General features: G+C 49.7%; 1 long non-coding RNA gene across 1 annotated transcript in view; it reads left to right on the forward strand.

Annotated features, from left to right (window-relative positions):
• Positions 1-2,912: 2,912 nt before the first annotated feature.
• Positions 2,913-19,695, forward strand: part of LOC144799530 (uncharacterized) — a 36,120-nt gene continuing 19,337 nt past the window's right edge. Inside the window, exon 1 of the long non-coding RNA XR_013603829.1 lies at positions 2,913-3,038. This is a non-coding gene — a long non-coding RNA (uncharacterized LOC144799530). The remainder of the gene's footprint in view (positions 3,039-19,695) is intronic.

Below are 19,695 nucleotides of genomic sequence, written 5' to 3' on the forward strand. Positions count from 1 at the left end.
CAAAGGCCGCTGAAAGATCCAAAAGGATCAAGGCGGCCTTTGCACCGGAAACCAGCATAGAGAGAAGCTCCTCTGCTGCCATGACCAAGGCCGTCTCCATACCATGCCCTTGCCGGAAGCCGTATTGTGAAGAGTCCAGCAGATTTTCTGAGGCAACAAAGGCCGTAAGTTGGAGATTTAATATTTTTTCCAAAACTTTAGCTGGGAACGGAAACCTTGCTATGGGTCGATAATTATTGTGATCGCTGGTGTCTAAGTTTTTTTAGCAGGGGGAGGATGGAAACCTTCTTGTAAGCCTCTGGGAAAATGCTGGACCTAAAGATCTCGTTGAAAATCAGACAGAATTGCTCGCTGATCTCATCAGCTGCCTGTTGGAATATTTTAGGGGGCAGGGGTCGGATGGAGCCCCTGCTTTCACCAATCTGACTATCTGCGAAACCTGTTCTACATTTGGGGGGATAAAAGCATTCAAGCCATGACCAGGATGTCGTGTAGGTGAAGAGGGTTGATTTACTTGAGGCTCATTGCCTTTTCACTGAAGAAATCATAGATAGAAAGCACCTTGTCCCTAAAGGAATCTGCGAGTTGATTGCAGAAAGTAACATTGCTGTTCAGTGCTAGTGGGGTGGGAAGTGTCACTAATTCCTTTAAAGTTGAGAAAAGTAAGTAATTTACTTGAGTTGCCCACCTGCTCAATTTATCTGAGAAATAGCTGCTTTTTTTCTCCAGGATCATCTTTTCATATTCGGTCAGTGACTGTGTATAAACCATTTTTTTGGCTTCCAAATAAGTTTTTCTCCAGCGCCTTTCAGCTTGTCTGCATAGTTGCTTCTGGATGCGCAGTGAGTCACAGACCAAGGTTCTGATTTCTTCAACCATTTGCTAGTAAATGTTTTTTCTGAAGCTAGAATATTTACTGCTGTTGCTATCCAATTAGTAAACATATTGGTGGATGTATTTACTTCGGGCATTAGTGTCTGTTTAGAGGCAGCTAATGTTAATTGCAGCTGCTGTGGGTTGATTTCCTTCCAATTTCTCTCTTTAAAAGTCCTAAGAGCAGAATGAGGACGAATAAGATGATGGGACGAGGTAAGTACCAACCAAATGGCCTTATGATCAGAACATGGGATTGGCAACCTCTCCTGCACTTTCAATTGAGGATTAGATATAAATATTCCATCTAGGGTGTGTCCATCCTCGTGGGTAGGATGCTTGATCAGTTGTTCCACCAAGACACTGGCCATCAGCTCTAGAAGCGAGATTGTATATTGGTCATTTATATTTTCTAAATGGTAGTTGAAGTCACCTAAGATAGAAAATTCCTGAAAGTCAACACTAGACTCGATGATATGACCTTTTGTCTCTACAAACTTGTTCTTAGCCCCTGGTGGTCTATACAGCAGTATGTCGTTAAATATATAGTTTTCACTGATGGTGATTCCAAATGAAAGCAGTTCACAATCAGGGCCACTTCCTGAATTAGAACTTTTCATCGACAAGGTGTCCTTGATAATAATCACTATTTCCCCTCCCCACTTATCCTGTCTGTCATTCCTGATTAATAAGCATCCTTGGGGAATGGCTAATGATAGCTCCTGATCAGATGTTCCATCTGCCCACGTCTCCGTGACAAATGCCATATCTATATTGTGAGCTTCCAGCAGCTCGGCGAATTCAATGTTGTGTTTAATTAAAGAGCGTGTATTCAGGAGTAGGCCCTGGAGGGACTTTTGCAAAACTGTTTGCGGGTAAAGGACTTGATGCGAGTTAAAGCTGCATTTTGTTTTGGTGAAGAGGAACTTCATGTCACACAGAGGGCACACCTTAGGCTCTTTCAAAGGATCGAGTTGTGGACAGGAATCCTTCATCTGGGGGTTAAGACTTACAAGAGTATCTCTTGTATATTTTAAACTTGGGCCCAAGATCAGTAGGGAACGGACAGGGGGGGTGGCCCTGGGCCCGATCTAGACACGAATGAGCGCAGACGGGCTTGCCTTTGGTGTGCCAGCGGCGCGCCCTCTGTGCATCCTCTCCGGCATGCTGCTTAAGTAGCAGTGAGTCAGGCATCTCTTGCACACATCAGTTGTTTCCAACCCAGAAGTACTAGTCAGGTATGTCCGGTCCCTTAGCCCTCCGCAACAAACGGCACAAGCCACGGCAGAACAGGCGGGGAGGGAAGATCACAACAGCTGCCACCCTGATTACCAAGCTAAAACAAAGTGCCGGTAAGCATGTGGAATGAGGTACAAAAAACAATTACGATCCCAGCAGGTGGAGTAAAAGTCTAAAATGAACACAACGTGTTAATCTCAATGCGGTTTTTAAAAATAGCAGCAGGGCACAATGACAGGTGCCAAGACCTACCGCTGGTGTTCTCGCGTCCGCGCCGGCATGCTGCTTAAATAGCAGTGAGTCGGGCGTCTCGCGCACACATCAGCTGTTCCCAACCCGCAAGTGCTAGTCAGGTATGTCTGGTCCTTTAGCCCTCCGCAACAAACGGCAAAAGCCACGGCGGAACGGGGCGGGGACGGAAGATCACAACAGCTGTCACCCTGATTAGCAAGCTAAAACGAAGCACTTGTAAGTTTTGTGGAATGAGGTACAAAAACCAATTATGATCCTAACAGTTGGAGTAAAAGTCTAAAATGAACACAAAGTGTCAATCTCAATGTGGCAAGACCTACCACTGAATTCCAGATATAATCAATCTGTAAGAAAATAACATGAAACATAATTTGCACAAGCACCAATGCATCTTGGACAAGTGTCCTTTATTTAGTATTTCATGCAAATTTTGCTGCAAGTTAAAAATATCTTGTGACACTTTTTCTAAACTTCTAAAAAATGTCAAGTAACCTCTGTTTGGGCATTATTTGTACATGTGTCTGATTTTCTGGGTTGTCATTACAGTTCGACTGATGGAATCTGTCCGGCGCATGGACAGAAACATCCTTATGACTTTTTTGCATACATCTGCTTCTGCAAATTCAAATGAGAACATCTTGTTATGTTGTAAAATCCTGGAACATCGAAAAAAGGTAACTGTGATTCTCCATTGCTTTACCGGGCATTCTAGGGAATAAGAGGCAATGTGCTTCATTTAAACATGTGGTTGTCTCATGGTATGATATATTATGTATGTGGGAATTTCAGAGTATTATATGATATGGCAGTAGAAGCCTTATCATGGCATACAGTCACAAAAACTGTCTTGGGACAAGTGAAGCTTGTTTGTATCACCTTTGTTCAACCCTGGGTATCTGGGGCTTCGAGCAGCAAAGCTTGACAAAGGAACTTAGTGTAAATCATTTAAGAGCACCAAACAATGGAATAAGGAAGTCACACAAGAGATACAACAATACTTTATGAAAATAGAACATATTTTTATACATTTTTAGAATCCATGTTCATCATATTTCATTGGAGGTTCTAGAGATATGTATTTTGAAAACAATAAAAAAACTTTCAATACAACCACAAAACAGCACTGGTCAACAAAAGTTTGTAATTTTTTTTAATGTTAAAACAGTTAGTTTGTCAACTTCAGCCTGACTTAAGGTCACTTTGGGCAGTGACCCGGCCACCAGACCCTTTTTCAGTTCAGTTCCAGCCTTTAGAAAACAACCACCATAGAGAACAATGAAGTGGTTCCTATGCTTGGGATGCAGGCAGAAAAGATGTATTCGAACCCCTCTTGAGGCGGAAAGCCGGGAGGTCGCTGTGATTTTTTACTTTGTTATTTGTATGTGCGATACTTGTGTTTGATTTACTAAACGCTCTAGCGCTGAAATCGCCTCTGTTCTACCCCCCTTATTTTATCCCTTAATTGCACCACTTAGCTTGAATCGCTAAGCTGTATTTTTTATCTTGTGTGCTACGATCCACTTGACTTCCAAAAAGCTTTTTTAACTTTCACTGAGACGATCGGCTTGACTCACTAAGCCTCTCGCCTCTGTACTTGTGTGCTACGATCCGCTTGATTTTAAAAGCTTTAATCTTAAACTTTCACTGAGACGATCGGCTTGACTCACTAAGCCTATCACCTCTGACCTGCATACTGCACTTTGTTCTCCCCCCTCCCCGCCTGTCCCCCCCTGCGCGGCCTCAACTTTGCCCCCCGCGTACTCCTTCACTCACCGGGTCCGTCCCAGCCGATTCAGGAGCTGTGGGCATATCGTCATCCCCGGGTGAGCTCAGAAACGCGGCGGCCATCTTAGGTGAGGAAAGCGTCAGTCGCACCCCAGTGGCCAGTATAAAAGGGAAGGACATGCCCCCAAGCAGCGGACGCGTTCAGCAGACGCGCCTGGGACGCGCCGGAGTCGTGCCAGAGTCCTGCCCATCTGCGCCCGTCCGCGATCAGGAAGTGGCCGCAGCCGCAGGAAAGCCTGCATATCCAGGCCTCCCCCCTTCATTCCTCACGGTAGGGAGGCGCTCTTGAGTTTTAAACCCAAGACTTGTACCTTTACATCAACCCTTCTGTTCGGCCCTCCCCTCACTCCCTTCATACAATGCAGCCAGCGAGATAACACAGACACTCCCTGTAAACACTGCCCTCCTCCACAGACTTCCCCCGTACTCACCGTATCAACAAAAACATTGCCATCAAAGCGGGCCTGATTAACTGCCGATCGTTAGTAAAACACTCTCTTGACATAGCACAATCTCTGGAGGACAACAATTGGGACCTCCTCTTCCTCACCGAAACGTGGTTAGGGAATGAAACCAATCCTGCTCTCTGCCTCGCTATCCCGCCTGGCTATAACATTCTGTGTGCCAACAGACAGAGCTCCCATCCAGGAGGTGGAGTAGCATTAATATACAGATCACATTGGACCATATCCTCCTTTCCCTACACCCAAATCGAATGTATTGAAGCCCTACCCTTCTGTATAAAACTGGAAGCCGATCTAACTTGCTCAGGCTTACTAGCCTACCGCCCTCCGAAATCCAAGCTTACATATCTTCCTACCTTTCTTGATTATGTCCTTCAGGCAACCGTCCGCTATGCAAATTTCACTCTTATTGGGGATTTTAACCTACGCATTGATACCTCCATTGACCCCAGCACGCTTAACTTCCTATCCACCATAGCGGACGGCGGCCTAAGCCAACTCATCTCCGGCCCCACTCACAAAGCCGGTCACACCCTGGACCTCATCTGCACCAACCTGGCCAACATCACTATTAATGATCCAATCCCCGTGATCTGGTCCGATCACTTTTTCATCCCGTTCTCCTTCTCCTTGCATCGCCATGACCGCCCTAAACTCACGGCCAGAACGGTTGGTCGCAATTGGAGTAAAATCTCCCCAGATAATTTAGCGGTCCACCTCCCCTTGGCTGCTCCCCAGGAAGCGTCTGGCTTAGACACCAGACTGTCCAACTTCAACAGCTGGATCTGTTCTGCTATCGACCAAACTGCTCCTGTCAGACCAATAAAAACTTTCCGAGCGGCCCCGTTGGGGTAGCTGTGCGCTATATAAAATTCACAAATAAATAAATAAATAAATATCATCCTGGAGCTGTGCAGTCGACAAGGGTAAGCTGTGGGTGATTCCTTGGTGCTTGGGTGAGGTGGGGCAACTTTGGCCACTGCATGTGAGGTCCCATGGCATCCTCTTTGTGACAGTCGAAGGCCAGCAGCGGCTGGGCTACTGTTCTCCGACACAGCAATCACTGCGAATATCCTTGGTAGAGGCTAGTGTCCCTCTAAGGCAAGAAATGCCTTGATAGCAGTCCTGGGTCCAGCAGACTCGAGTGCAACTTTTGGCTACATCGGAGATGTCTCTAGGAGCACCCAACAGCAGTCAGTGGTGATTCCTCTGAAGAGGATACTGCTTTGCGGTTTCAGCTTTCTCAACTTTGGTATCCATGGTGCTGTTCCAGGGGGCCAACCAACTAACCCTTGGAGTCACAGCTTCAATCTGGCTCTGGGATCAATGTTTTCCCAAGCCGGGAGCCGCAGACACAGTCCAAATTTTACTAGTCCAAAGTGCAGCAGGTGCAGTCCTTCCAACAGTGAATCCTCTCTTTGTGCTATTCCAAGGGCAGGAGGACAGTCTTTGTTGGGTTCTTTTTCCAAATCCAATGTGTACTGAGGTTTAGCATGCCAGGGGTGCCTATTTTATCCTGGGAAAGTGCCTGGGGGGATAACGTGGTCACTATCCAATGGGCTAGTAGGCCCACTCCTTTTTTGCGACAAAGTTCAAGTTATGTGTGGAATTTCGCAATCCCAGTGTGCAATATTCTTGCTACTGTCAAGCCCACAGGAAAACAGGTTTGAGGACAGTGTTTTCCTCTCCGTCCCTGCCTCCAACTTTCCTGCAGGAACAAAAGTCATCCTGCTCGGGTGTGTTGTCACCCTTTAAAGGGGGCATTTCCTTTGAGCCTGCCTTTTGTGCTAACACCTCAGTTGGCCTTTCTGGGAGAGGAGGTGACACCTCACTCTGCGGCAACTGCCTTTGTGCTTAAGCCTTGGAGTTGTTCACATGTCTCCCCAGGTGGGCAAAAAGCTGTCTGTTGGCCCGGGCCTGCACAGAGCCACTGGACTAACTAGGGCACACGTTTCCCACCAGTTCCTCCGAACTCACAACTGGTGCCTCCAATTAGCGGGGGTGTGACCCATTTCATTCAACAACCAAAAAAGCAACTGGAGCACTCCCTGGGCATTCAACATAACTTTATTGGCCACATACGTGTTTCAGCAATCAGCCTTCATCAGTGTGGCAAAAGTAAATGTTCGGCATAGGCAGAACCATGAGAATTTAAGCAATTTAATGTCACAATTGACTATTTTCTATCCAATCTGGAGACAGTAGTTGAGACAGTAGGCAGATGGTGAACCGACATCTCCATTTGTTATTTTAAAGACTGTGTGACTTGTATGCCCAATGGAAAATTTGAGATGTCATCAGGGATGTCACTGAGCATGTCATGAGTGATGTAGTATGTGACGTCATCAGCAGTGCATTGCATGGGCACGAGTTAAAGTTAGGTCTACTGACTATTTCTATGGTTTTGTATGAGTGAAATCTCCAACTAACTATAACGTCCCTGAAACCTATGTTTTTTTCAGTGTAGGGTCCAACTAGCCCACTCGGTACATCCAGTAAGTGCCACAGTGGAGCTTGCCTGTGATTGGCTGCCAACACTTGTAACCAGGAAGTGTTGACAGCCATCTTGTCACTTGGTATGAGGAGAAAGAAAAACGATTAAAAAAGAAGAAAAGGTGGCAGGGTAAAAGCACCCTGACCGCATAGGCCTGATCAGAGGGTCCCACAGGGCCAAAAGAGCATTTTTTGGGGGGGCTGGATTTTCACACCCAGCATGACTCCGGCCGAAAATATTTTTTAAAATGAAACACGGGAGCCTCATGTATGTGGCGCTCCAGAAGGTGGCAGACCAAAGGGTCCATTAAGGGAATGTAGAGGAGAGGAGATAAAGGGCAGCCTTGCCTAGTCCCCCTCAATATAGGGAACAAATCCATGAGGGAGCCATTGACTCCCATGCGTGCCACAGGATTAGGATATAAGAGCATGACCAAGGAGATGAGCGCGGTGGGGATTCCCAGTTTGATCAGAGCTTCTTTCAAGAAGGGCCACTCCAAGGGGTCAAACGTCTTTTCGGCATCCAATAGGGTAACTACAGCAGGTGTTTGGTAGGAGATCCTGTTGACTACTGCAAAGAGATGTGGGTGACTTGTTGTTTGAAAGCTTTATAGAAAGCTGTCATAAGGCCATCAAGGCCAGGGCCATTGGACCTGTCTAAAGAGTCGATCACCTCTAAAGGTGACCTGGGAGGGCAAATCGACGATCTTGTCTACACCTAAAGCAGCTAACGATTACATCAAAACCATCGTGAACGTGCGACGGGCCAGAGACAGACAAGAACAAGACCAAGATAAAGAATGAGCCGCCTTCAACTAGTGTCATATGCGACAGAGGTAGATACCCGAGTACATAATGGGCAACAGCCATCTTGAGCGGAATGACCTTTTCTGGACGATGATGACCCCTGCATGAGCGGTGAGTCTATTCTATAGGATTCCTTAGAATAATACGCCACTACACCGATCAGTCTACTGGCCGCTGGTAGGGACAGCTTCTACACGATGCATACCACTAGCCCTATGCGATGGTCTGAAACTGCACAGGAACTCGCTTGATCTCGAGGGGAAGGGGGCAACACACCAAGGTGCATGACTATTAGCTCGATATCACGTATCATTGGGATATTCTTGAAGGCAAAACGCTATAACCGCATGACAAACTAGCCTTCTCCCACTCTACCCCTCAGGAGTGAGATATTTGCAAAAGACTAGATTTAGATACCTGTATACACTCCTCACGGACGAGATCTGCAACGATGGACATATGCTGGTCTGTGTTGAAACTCAGGAGTAGACTCTCTGAGATGCCAGAGGAAAGCACCAGGGTCAAAATGAGGTACTACTCCTTGACTTGTTGCCCAGGAACCTGCCATCTCTACCCATATACCATTTACATGGCCAACGTCAGGTCCTAGCCACTAAATGCATTGCCATGGAAATGGTTGCTCACTGTTGACATATAGTACATTGCTACGTGACTTGACGCAGAGCCAGACGTGTGCAGTTCTGAGGCTATTCTGTAGTAGTTCACCTCTGGCTCCTGCAACTGACAATGCCACCAGTTTCCACATGTTGCACTCTCATACCTCAAAATACCCAGCTCAGGCATCGAGTGATTCATTACCTTTACTTACTCTGGGAGGCATGGGCCTGTCCTGGAGTGTACAGACTGATCACAAAATGATATCCTAGGAAATAAATGCACTGTTGTTTTCATTATAATGCATTACTATGCTCTATGTCGGATCTCTGATACCCTGAGCAATCAGATGTCTGTACTTAACACAACCCGTCCACATCCGATATCTCGGATGGAGATGTGTAGCCTAGATAGAACCCCCTATGGGAAACCCCCACGAAATGTTATTGAGTTTGAATGATTTGGTTTGGGTATGGCATCAGCAGGTTTGGGCTGCTGTTGTGGGTGGGATGGGAAATGTTGTGGGAATTGTTTCTAATACGGAATCTGTCTGATTGAGATGCACTGCCTATACCTACTTGACATGTACCTATGGTTATTTTGAAGATGCCTATATCAGTCTTTCTAGTTGCAACCGACAGGTGGTTCTCCTTATGCACTATTCGATTATTGTTATTTTACACTGTAAGATACGATGGCAAGTACTCCGCTGACTCCACAACCCTTGAATCTGCTTACCTGGAACATTAGAGGTTACACCAATCCAAAACAAAATGCGTCAGATATTCACGTGTCTAGATAGAAGGCACATAGACATTGTACTGTTTCAAGAGACGCATGAAGCTCCACATTCGACCGCTCAAGTGGGCAGACGATGGGCAGAATCTACACATCACTCACGTATTCCAGGGGGGTTTCCATACTTGTCAAAAAAGGAACGAACTTCAAGATTGATACAACGCACCTAGACATATATGGTAGATACGTCATCCTGAAGGGTAAGCTACGGGGACATCCACTAACACTGGTGAACACATATGGCCCAAACACTGATGCTCTTGATTTCTACCATGAGATATGGCAGTTAATACACTCAGGGGACACAAGCGCGCTATTGCGGGGTGGTGATCTTAACTTAGCTTGTAGAGCATAAGCGTCTGCAATATAAGGTGGAGTGCTTCCCATGATTGGGGATAACCACTCAGCTGGGTACTAGAGTCAATGCTAGCGTATGTACCATGTTGAAATCCCCACCCAGAAGAGCAAAGTTGGCATCTGCATGTCCCATATGGGCATAAAACTCGTGAAAGAATTGTGGATACTCAGTGTTCGGGGCGTACATGTTGACTAATAGAACTCGTTTGTCAGTGAGGCTGCCTTGTTGGATCAAATAGCATCCATTTGGGTCCGAGTGACATTTATGGAGGGAATAGGGGCTGCTTTTATGCATGAGGGGGCAGAATCCACAGGAATAGGAGCCATGAGAGGAGAAATAGCGGGGTGGGGGCCCCAAGTAGTCGCATATGATTGGGCGCCATTGGGTAGGAGACGTGTTTCCTGAAGGAAGGCTATGTCGCGACAGATATGAGAGGACTTGTTTGCCTTTACGTGGATTATTGATGCCACATATCTTTCATGTAAGGGAAGTAATGTCTATCACCTCTACAGGCCCTTTCTGAGATGGCATAGAGTAAACAGGTGTGAAAAGAACAGCGCCATGTCATAAGCTGGCATATAGTGTACCTGTTGTGCAAAGGGTAACAAACAAATACAAAACTGAAGAGAAAGCAGAAAGTGCCCACACCTATCCCCCCCACCCCCACTATATAGGAAAACATCCAATAAAGCCCCGAAAAGGAGAAACAAGGAACTAAACAATCCCAATGAGGCTACTGCAGTGTTCTCCATGGGGGAGAGTTGACGTGTTTGCTTGGTGTGGCCCGTTCCTAGAGGAATAGCTGAAGCAGAAAGGAAGAATCAACCACATATAAACAGCATTTGTATGGAAAAAGTAATAAGAAGGCAATGATGAGCAAAGCATACTGTCTGAGGCAGTCCACAGGTGTTATGCAGAAGTAGTCCCTATTTTGAGGGAGAATCCAAATACTTCAGGCCATATCAGCTCTAAGGAGACTAAGGAGCAGGAGTCGGTGATCCAGTACTTTGTAGCGTGTTCTGTCTAGAAAAGGAGGACTTGAAAGCAAAGTGTTTGCAAAAGTCGTTTGCCTCTGCTGTGTTGTCAAGGAGCGAGGCCTCCCATTGACCTCAACTCATAGAAAGGCAGGGTAGAGCATATCATATTTAAAGCCCAACTTGCGGAGAGAGTTCTTAACATCGCTGAATTTCCACCAGTTTCAAAACCTTCAAGGTGGGGAGTCATACCCTGGATAAGGTCCCAGCTTTCTCTTACCTGCTGGTGCTATTTGATGCTAATATGAGTTTTAAATCCCTAGTTATGGGTAAGACTTGTGATTTGGTCAAGACCACGGGGACTGTAGCTAGCGTTGCACAGAGGTTGGCCTCATGGTGACTGGACCCTCTAGTTAAGTATTTTAAGTCCAAGTGCATCTCCAAGGAGCTATATGACAGTGATGTATGGGGTTACATGACGGTCGATAACATTTAACTCACAGAAAATACATTTTAAGGTGTATTCTGCGGGTCCACAAAGTACCCCAGCTTTTTTTGTTCGTCAGGAACTTTGTTTTAGATACATTGGTGACCTTGTTGCTCTCAGACCCTTGCTGTGCTGGATCAAGATATAGACTGGGGAGGGATGCCAAATAAATAGACTGATTTTGTCTGATTGTCTGACCCTTGACAACAGGCATCAAATCCCTTGGATTGCTTATATGAAGGCAGCTTTTACCAGCATGGGTTGGGTGAACATATACTGCAGTTATTAGTCCCCGTACCCCCTGGAACTCAAAAAAGGGAGAGACTTGTTTCTCAAAAGTCCCTTATTACAACATGAACACATAGAGCTTGTGAAACCCATTGTATAGGGGCATTTATTTTTAAAAACTGTTCAGGGTATGGAGCTTTCCTTTCACTCCTATCTAATGAAAGGGATAGATTTCTGTTGGTACGATTCAAGGTTAATGTTAGACCTGTCAGGCCTAGGGTGGTCTGCCCTATTTTTTTCGCCTTGGCCTCATTTTTCCCACCTACTTTTTGTTGGCCTTAGTTCTCTGGGCACCTTCCCATTGTTTCCCAATGTTAAGGTGCAGGTGCTCCCTTCCCCTAAGATCGCTGCCACTGACCCCTGCTACTGCAGCGTGGTCTTTTTAGGCGCACTCTAGTAGCCAGGAGCTGACTGGAACCCTTAAACAATGTAGCAATGCCAGCCTTCCAGTCTGCCCATAGCTAGAATGAGGGATGCTCCTGGAACCTTCTAGAACAGGGGAGGTGACACCAACTGCCACTGCCAACTGCCAACTGTCGCTATATAAGGAAAGGGAGGGAAACTTTCCAGTCAGAGCAGAGTAGAGAGTTGGGGCATCACTGACCTGGGGGACCCACGCAGGAGATTCAGCACTGGGAGTGACAGGGCTTAGGTGCTGCCTTCCAAGTAAAGTGAGGAACCCTGAACTAGCCCACTGATCTGGCCCGGAGGGAGGGGAACCCAGGGACCACCTGAAGTGACCTGCTGTCAAGCCTTCAACACTAACCCCCCCCCCTCAAGAAACCAAGGAAATACAAACAAAGGGCGTCAGAACCAACACGCGCCAAGAAGAAGCTTTCCCGCGCTAATCAGGAATCTTGGGGCTCAACCAGGTACTGATCTGCCTGCCAAGCGCTCTCCCCTCTCTGCGCCAACCCCCCACTGACTGAACTGCAAGCCTAAACCTGAAGTGACTTGGGCCACCTGAGAAGCGCTCTTCCCCACCCTCAGCGCTAGAATGCTGACCTGCCTGATAGCTGCGACGGCTATTTTGCCTGCATTATCTATCCAGCGCTCGTCAACTGTGCCCCCACTGGGAAGCACTGTGAGGCCAGAGCCCCTGTCTGTCACGAAGCACTGTGAGGCCAGAGCCCCTTTATTTCACGAAGCGCTGTGAGGCCAGAGCCCCTTTCTGTCACGAAGCGCTAGAGTTGAGACTGCCCCCTCAGCGCTGGAAAGACTGAGCGCGCTGCGGAACTCACCATCACAGCCTGGCACTCCCTGGGCCGGTGCTGCCTTCATCACCCCCTCGGTGGCCCCCGGCACCAGGAGAGGGCCGCCGCCACATTCCACAAGGCTGCTCCGGGCCCGAAGCCGTTGCCTCCCCTGTCACATGGTGAGGGGACGCCTGCCGCGTCACCAGCCGCGCCCCCTCCACCACTTCCTGCTGTCGAGCGTGAGGCCTACATGCCCCCGCAGGCTGCTCTGCAACCGGCAGCTGCGGGCGCGCCTCCTCCCTGTCTCCTATGATTGGTCCTGGGCCCAGTGAGACTCAGTAGGCCTGGGACCCGGGGCAGATCCCGCAGCAGCGCTCGACGAGAGCGAGAGATTCCCTCCTGCTTGCTGCACCCGCGGGGCCTCGTGAAGCCCGGCTGCACCTCGCGACTGCCCCCCACAGTGCCAGACCACCGGAGAGCTCCCGAAGGAGCCCGAGCCCTCCTACACCAGTTGACCCGCCGCAAGGGCCCCGGAGGGCCAAAGATAGAAGGTAACCCCCAGGGGAGGAGGGCGGAAGGCCGGAGAAGGCCCAGAATTTGCCCCTCCCCCGGGGAACATCGGGGTTGGGCCCTGTTGGCCTTAGATGACTCTGGGTGGGGGAGAAGTTCCTGCGAGACTGCCAGGCCTTTGAACTGGGCCAAGACATTGGTTAACCCCTGCCTGGGGTCCAGACGAATGCCAGCTGGTGTAGGCCCTGATGCTTGGGTAATGGTGGTATAAGGAAGTGCTTTTGCTGAATACAGGGGTATCTGTGCCTTAATGAATGCCCAGTTCTCTCGCCTAATGAGCTGATGCCTAATCTTCACTGTGATGTCCATTAATACAGAATGAAATGTTTTACTCCTACTTAATGGACGGTTTACTCTTGTCCAAGGCAAAGTTTCCTGGATGCTTTTAGTCACTAAATGAGATGGTTGCTTACATGAAGAAATGGTTATTGATGCTTGATGCAATGTTATTTGAATGTCTTTATAAAGATTGCCTTGCAGGTGCTGATTAGTAGCAAGGTTGTTGCCAAGCCCACGGTTATCTAATATTTAATATTTATTCATTTAAGTATTTATTGCCAAGTGATGAGACACATGTGCTTTTAAGGGAAACTAATAAGTTATTGCTACTGTGAATTTTTGATTGCCCTGATTCTAATCTTATATAAAAGCTTATTAATTTGAATCAAACGTAACTGGTGTGGTCTATGTCCTTGCCTGCACTTATTGTCTCAGTGGATGCGTGTGCTGTGTAGTCACTTAACACCTGAGCTTTCAGGTGCCTACCTGCTCATGCCAGGCTACCCCCGGGGATCTGGTGACCTCAGTTCCTATATTTGGTGGCGAGCGGTGGGATCCAGGACCTGTGACTATACAGCACCCTCCAGTGGGACAGAGTGTGCTGCAATTAGACTGGACACCTATCGTGCCTACAACCTTTCTCAATTAACCCCCCCACTGTCTAGCCTGTAGAGTGTGTAGACCTGTGTTGACCCAGTATTGTACCCACGTCCTAATATCTTTCCTTGATTTTATCTGGGTCCCCACCTGGCAAAATGGAGTTCCAGCTAGCCGATCTAGAGGAGTACACAGTGGTGCAGATTAGGGAATTTTGTCAGGGGATGGGGGTGCCGGTTGGGCGGAGAGCCGCAAAGGAAGAACTCCGTACCGCCTTGAGGGCATGGGTAAGGGCCCACCCAGAGGAGAGAGGGGATGGGGAACAGGAGGGACAGGTCACGCAAGGGGAGGCGGGCACTCCAGAAGACCCAGGCCTGCTCAACATTGATATGTCCGACAATGTGTTGCCAGGAAGACGTTCCGGGGCAGGGAGTAGTGTATCTGGGGGGAGTGCGTCATCGCAGGAGTATGAGGACAGGAGGGAGGAGAGGCGATTGAAGTGGGAGCTTGCCAAACTAGAGCACGAGAGGGAAAGAGAAAGGGAAGATAAGAAGCTTGCTTTGCAGGAAAAAGTTAGCTATGGAAGAAAGGAAGTTGGCGCACGAGCTTCAGCTTAAAGAAATGGAGCTGCGACCATTGCAATTGGGTGCGCCAGGAAGTCCCAATGGTGGCAGCGTACAAGGGGTTCAACAGGAGCCCAGATTTTGGTTACCCAAGGAGGTGATCGCGAGCTACACACAGGGGGATGACATTGCTAGGTGGTTGGAGGCGTATAAAGTGGCCTTGACCGCCCATGGGGTGCCTGATAAACACTGGGCAGGTGGCCTGTATCGTTATATACCTCCCAACATCAGGGACACCCTCCTGTACTTGGATAAGGCAGACCAGTTCAGGTATTCCCCCATGAAGGAGGCGCCCATTAAAAAGTTCGGCCTCAACCCTGAAAGATATCGCCAAAAGTTCCGTGGCAGCCATAAGCTGTCCACTCAGAATTGGGTGGATTTCTTTGGCTATGCCCGTAAGGCTCTGGATGGTTGGGTGCGTGGCAGCGAGGTGCATGATTATGAGGGCCTGTACAATCTTTTTTTGAGAGAGCACCTCTTGGATAAATGTTTTCCGGAGCTGCGCCAACATCTGGTGGACCGCAAGCTGACTGATCCCCGTGAGCTTGCGGAGAAGCCGGATACTTGGGTCAGCACCCGGGTGTCACACAAGGCCCCCGGGGGAGATGGCCCGAAAGGCGGACAGGGCGGCCCCCAGAAGAAAGAGGGGGAAGATAAAAAGAAGGAGTTCTCACGAGGCCCACAAACTAGACAGTTTGGGAGAGGAGTAGGTGCCCCACCTCAGTCCAGTTCCCCAAAGCCCACTTACCTTGACAAGAGTCAGCAGCCAAAAGTTGTCTGGTGCTATGAATGCGGGGAGGTTGGACACTACAGGGGAGATGCCCAGTGTCGCAAACGACCCCCAGCCCCCACAGGTGGCAAGAGTCCTGGGGTGGCTAGTGTAGCAGTTGGGATGGAGCTGCCCCTAGATAGGGAGGAAGAGTAGACAGGCCTGACCCTGGTTTCACTTGGGGATAGAGAGATGGTCCCAGTGACGCCCTTACCATGGAATACTGCTAAGTACCAGCAGAGGGTGAAGGTCAATGGGGAGGAGGTGGACGCTCTGAGGGACACAGGTGCCAGCATGACCACCGTAGTGAGGCGGCTGGTGTCCCCGGAGCAAGTAGTGCCTGATGTGTTTCATCCGGCTGTGTTGGCTGACGGCAGTCTGAGCTACTATCCCGTGGCTCAGGTTCCCTTTAAGTGGGGAGGAGTTCAAGGCCCGTTGAGAGTTGCGATAAGCCCTGCCTTGCCTGTGGACTGTCTGCTAGGAAACTACCTGGAACATACCGCCTGGAAGGAAGTGGAGTTTAAGGCCCACACTGAGATGCTGGGGTTACCAGAGTGGACTTGCGTGGTCACGCAGTCAATGGCTGCCCGTCAAGAAACTCAACTCGGGTTGGAGCCTGAGACAATGGCCCAACCCAATGCTGGTCCTGAAGGGGAGAATGGAGTGGAGAACACACCCCGTGTCATGGATGGGGAGCCTGTGGAGGTACCCCCGGAGTCCGTGGAGGTGGATGTTGTTCCCTTGGGGGACTTGCCGACCCTTGCCGAGTGTCATGTGGAAGGAGGGCCTACCCGGAAGGAATTCTGTCGGGCGCAAAAGTAGTGCCCCACGCTTGAAGGCATGCGGCGACAGGCCGAAGCCCAAGCGATTCATCAGGAGACCGGCAGTTTTCACGTGTACTGGGAGAATGGCCTCCTTTACAGTGAGCCTAAGGTTCCAGTGCATGGATCCGCGAGGGCCTTAGTGGTCCCCCAATGCTACCGGGCCTTCTTATTGGAATTGGCGCATGAGATTCCTTTAGCTGGACACCTGGGCCAGGACAAGACCTTTGCGAGGCTAGTCCCACATTTTTATTGGTGCAGGGTGAGTGTTGCCTCTGACACCTACTACAAGACCTGCAAGACTTGCCAGGCAAGTGGCAAGACAGGGACCAAAGTGAAGGCCCCTTTGGAACCGCTCCCGGTGGTCGGGACCCCTTTTGAGCGGGCCGGTATCGACATGGTTGGGCCGTTAGACCCTCCGACCTCTGCGGGACACCGGTTCATCTTGGTGTTAGTGGACCACGCCACTCGGTACCCAGAGGCTATTCCTCTGAGGACCATCACTGCACCTGTGGTGGCACGGGCCCTGATGGGGATATTTACCAGAGTGGGATTCCCCAAGGTCGTGGTGTCAGACAGGGGCACAAACTTCATGTCGGCTTACATGCAGGCCATGTGGAAGGAGTGCGGAGTGACCTATCGGTTCTCCACTCCTTAGCACCCCCAGACTAACGGGCTCGTAGAGCGCTTCAACAAGACCTTGAAGGGTATGATCCGGAGCCTGCCAGAGGAATTGAGGTGGAAATGGGACATCCTCCTCCCTTGCCTGCTGTTTTCATACCGCGAGGTACCACAGAAGGGAGTCGGGTTCAGCCCCTTCGAACTACTCTATGGCCATCTCGTTCGGGGGCCCCTCAGCCTTGTTAAGGAGGGGTGGGAGAAGACTTCGAAGAAGCTTCCCTGTGATGTCGTCAGCTACATGCTGGCATTCCGCAGCCAGATGGCCAACTGTGGAAGGAAGCATCAGACAACTTGGAGGCTAGCCAAGCTATCATGAAGGAGTGGTATGGCCGCAACACTCGGACGGTGGAGTTGGACGCTGGACAGAAGGTGTGGGTCATGGAGCCTGGGGAGCTTAGTGCCCTCAAGGACCGGTGGACTGGTCCGTATGAGATTGTCGAGCGTCGAGGCCAGACCACCTACGTCGAGGATTTGAAGACCCCCGTCAGCCCCATCGGGTGCTCCATGTCAACCGCCTGAAGCCTCACCATGAGCGATCAGAGCATGCTCTCCTCATGGTGACGGATGGGAGCGAGGAGGAGGAGAGTGAGCCTCTTCCTGACCTTCTGGCGGCCCAGGAGAAGGATGGTTCAGTGGAGGGAGTTGTCCTCTCCCCATCCTTGACTCCAGAGCAACAGAGGGACTGCCGCCAGGTATTGGCGCAGCAAGCCTCGTTGTTCTCCCTCACACCTGGAATTACACATCTGTGCACCCATGATGTGGACACAGGGGACAGTCCGCCAGTAAAAACCAAGTCTTACCGGCTGTCCGAGAAAGTGAAGAACAGCATCCAGGGTGAGGTGCCAAAATGCTGGAGCTGGGGGGATCGAACCCTCCAGCAGCCCGTGGGCTAGTCCGGTCGTGTTGGTGCCGAAAGCATCCCCAGCGGGCACCATACCAGAACTTCGGTTCTGTGTGGACTATCGGGGATTGAACTCTGTCACCAAGACAGATGCTCACCCGATCCCACGGGCGGATGAGCTGATTGACCGCTGGGAGCAGCCAAGAACCTCAGCACCATCGACTTGACATCAGGGTACTGGCAGATTGCCATGGCCGATGGAGCATAGGAGAAGACAGCGTTCTCCACCCCCCAGGGCCACTTCCAATTCAGAGTGATGCCCTTCGGGCTCAAGAATGCTCCGGCCACCTTCCAGCGGTTGGTGAACCAGGTGGTGTCTGGCCTGGAGTCCTTCTCAGCGGCGTACCTGGATGACATAGCTGTCTTCAGTAGCACCTGGGAAGACCATCTGCAGCATCTCCAGGAGGTGCTGCAGGCTCTGCAATGCGCTGGCCTCACCATCAAGGCTAGCAAGTGCCAGATTGGACAGGGATCTGTCGTGTACCTGGGACACCTGGTGGGCGGGGGTAAGGTGCAACCCCTCCAGGCCAAAATTGAGACCATCATGGCCTGGGAGCCCCCCAAAACCCAATCTGAGGTCCGAGCTTTCCTCAGCCTCACCGGATACTACCGCAGGTTCGTCAAGGGATATGGTACCATCGTAGCCCCCTTGACTGAGCTAAAGTCCAAGAAGCAGCCCCGCAAGGTGATCTGGACGGCTGCTTGCCAGGAGGCATTCGAAACACTGAAGCGCGCGATGTGCACAGCTCCGGTGCTGGCCACTCCTGACTTCCAGAAAGAATTCATTGTGCAGACGGATGCCTCAGAGCATCTGAGGCCAAATCAAAAAAAATAAATAAACAAGTACAGTCTCATGTGCTTGTTTTCTTTAATTCCCTGGGCGGGTAAGGTCCCATGTTTTTTTTTTTTACAGAGTTTTATATAGCGCGAACTTGACCCGAATCGGATATCAAAGCGCTTTACATAGCACCAGTTGTATTACTTGAGGGCACATTAATTTTTGTATATGCATATAGGTCAGAGGTGTACGTGGCCCACTTCCCAAGGATGAGCCAACCCTGATGTCCCCATTTCCCGGGGCCCAGCTTTATAAAATATTGAGAGGGCAGCACATAGGCCCCTTACCGTTTTCAGCCTCGGACTCCATCTTCTGGGGTACAGATAAAGGTAAGAAGGGTGAGGGGGCACGCAGACCCCCTCCCCGGGCTGATTCAAGCCCTAGGGACCCCGTTCCCAATTGCCCGGCACTGTTACTAATGGGGAGTAACTATACCTTGTGCCCTAAGGCAACTATAATACGCAAGGTCACCATGCACCTCACATTTTACTTCACTCATGACATCTTCTCTGATATTATTGATAATATCAGTGCAACTTTTGCTGTCAAATTGTTGATGAGATAACAGTTCATGGCGGGGTTGAGTTATAATTACCTTAGGCAGTAAATGGGAGAACATCCTCAGACCCTTCAGGTGCCCACACAAACAACAGGGTAGACCATTCCTCTCGGATAGACTACATTTTACTTGACTTAAAGCTCTGGAGTTACTTGAGAGATATGGAGGTCCTGCCAACCGTGGACAGCGACCATAATCCTCTATCCTTGAGCTTAAAGTCTTTGTGGTCATCCCCACACGTTGTTCCCCAACCACAAGCAAAAATAACGTCAGATGTTTGTCCATCGAACGGAGGAAGGCGCCTTAAATTGCGTGCGGCTGTCCTTGACGATGGGTTGGTGCAAAATTTAGGGGCCTTGATCAAGGAGGCAGTATCCAGGCTGGACTCCTCCACTTTGGCCCCGTCTGAGGTCTTCGGCCTCTTTTGT

The sequence above is a fragment of the Lissotriton helveticus genome, chromosome 12 (assembly GCF_964261635.1).
Source record: "Lissotriton helveticus chromosome 12, aLisHel1.1, whole genome shotgun sequence".
Lineage (NCBI taxonomy): Eukaryota > Metazoa > Chordata > Amphibia > Caudata > Salamandridae > Lissotriton > Lissotriton helveticus.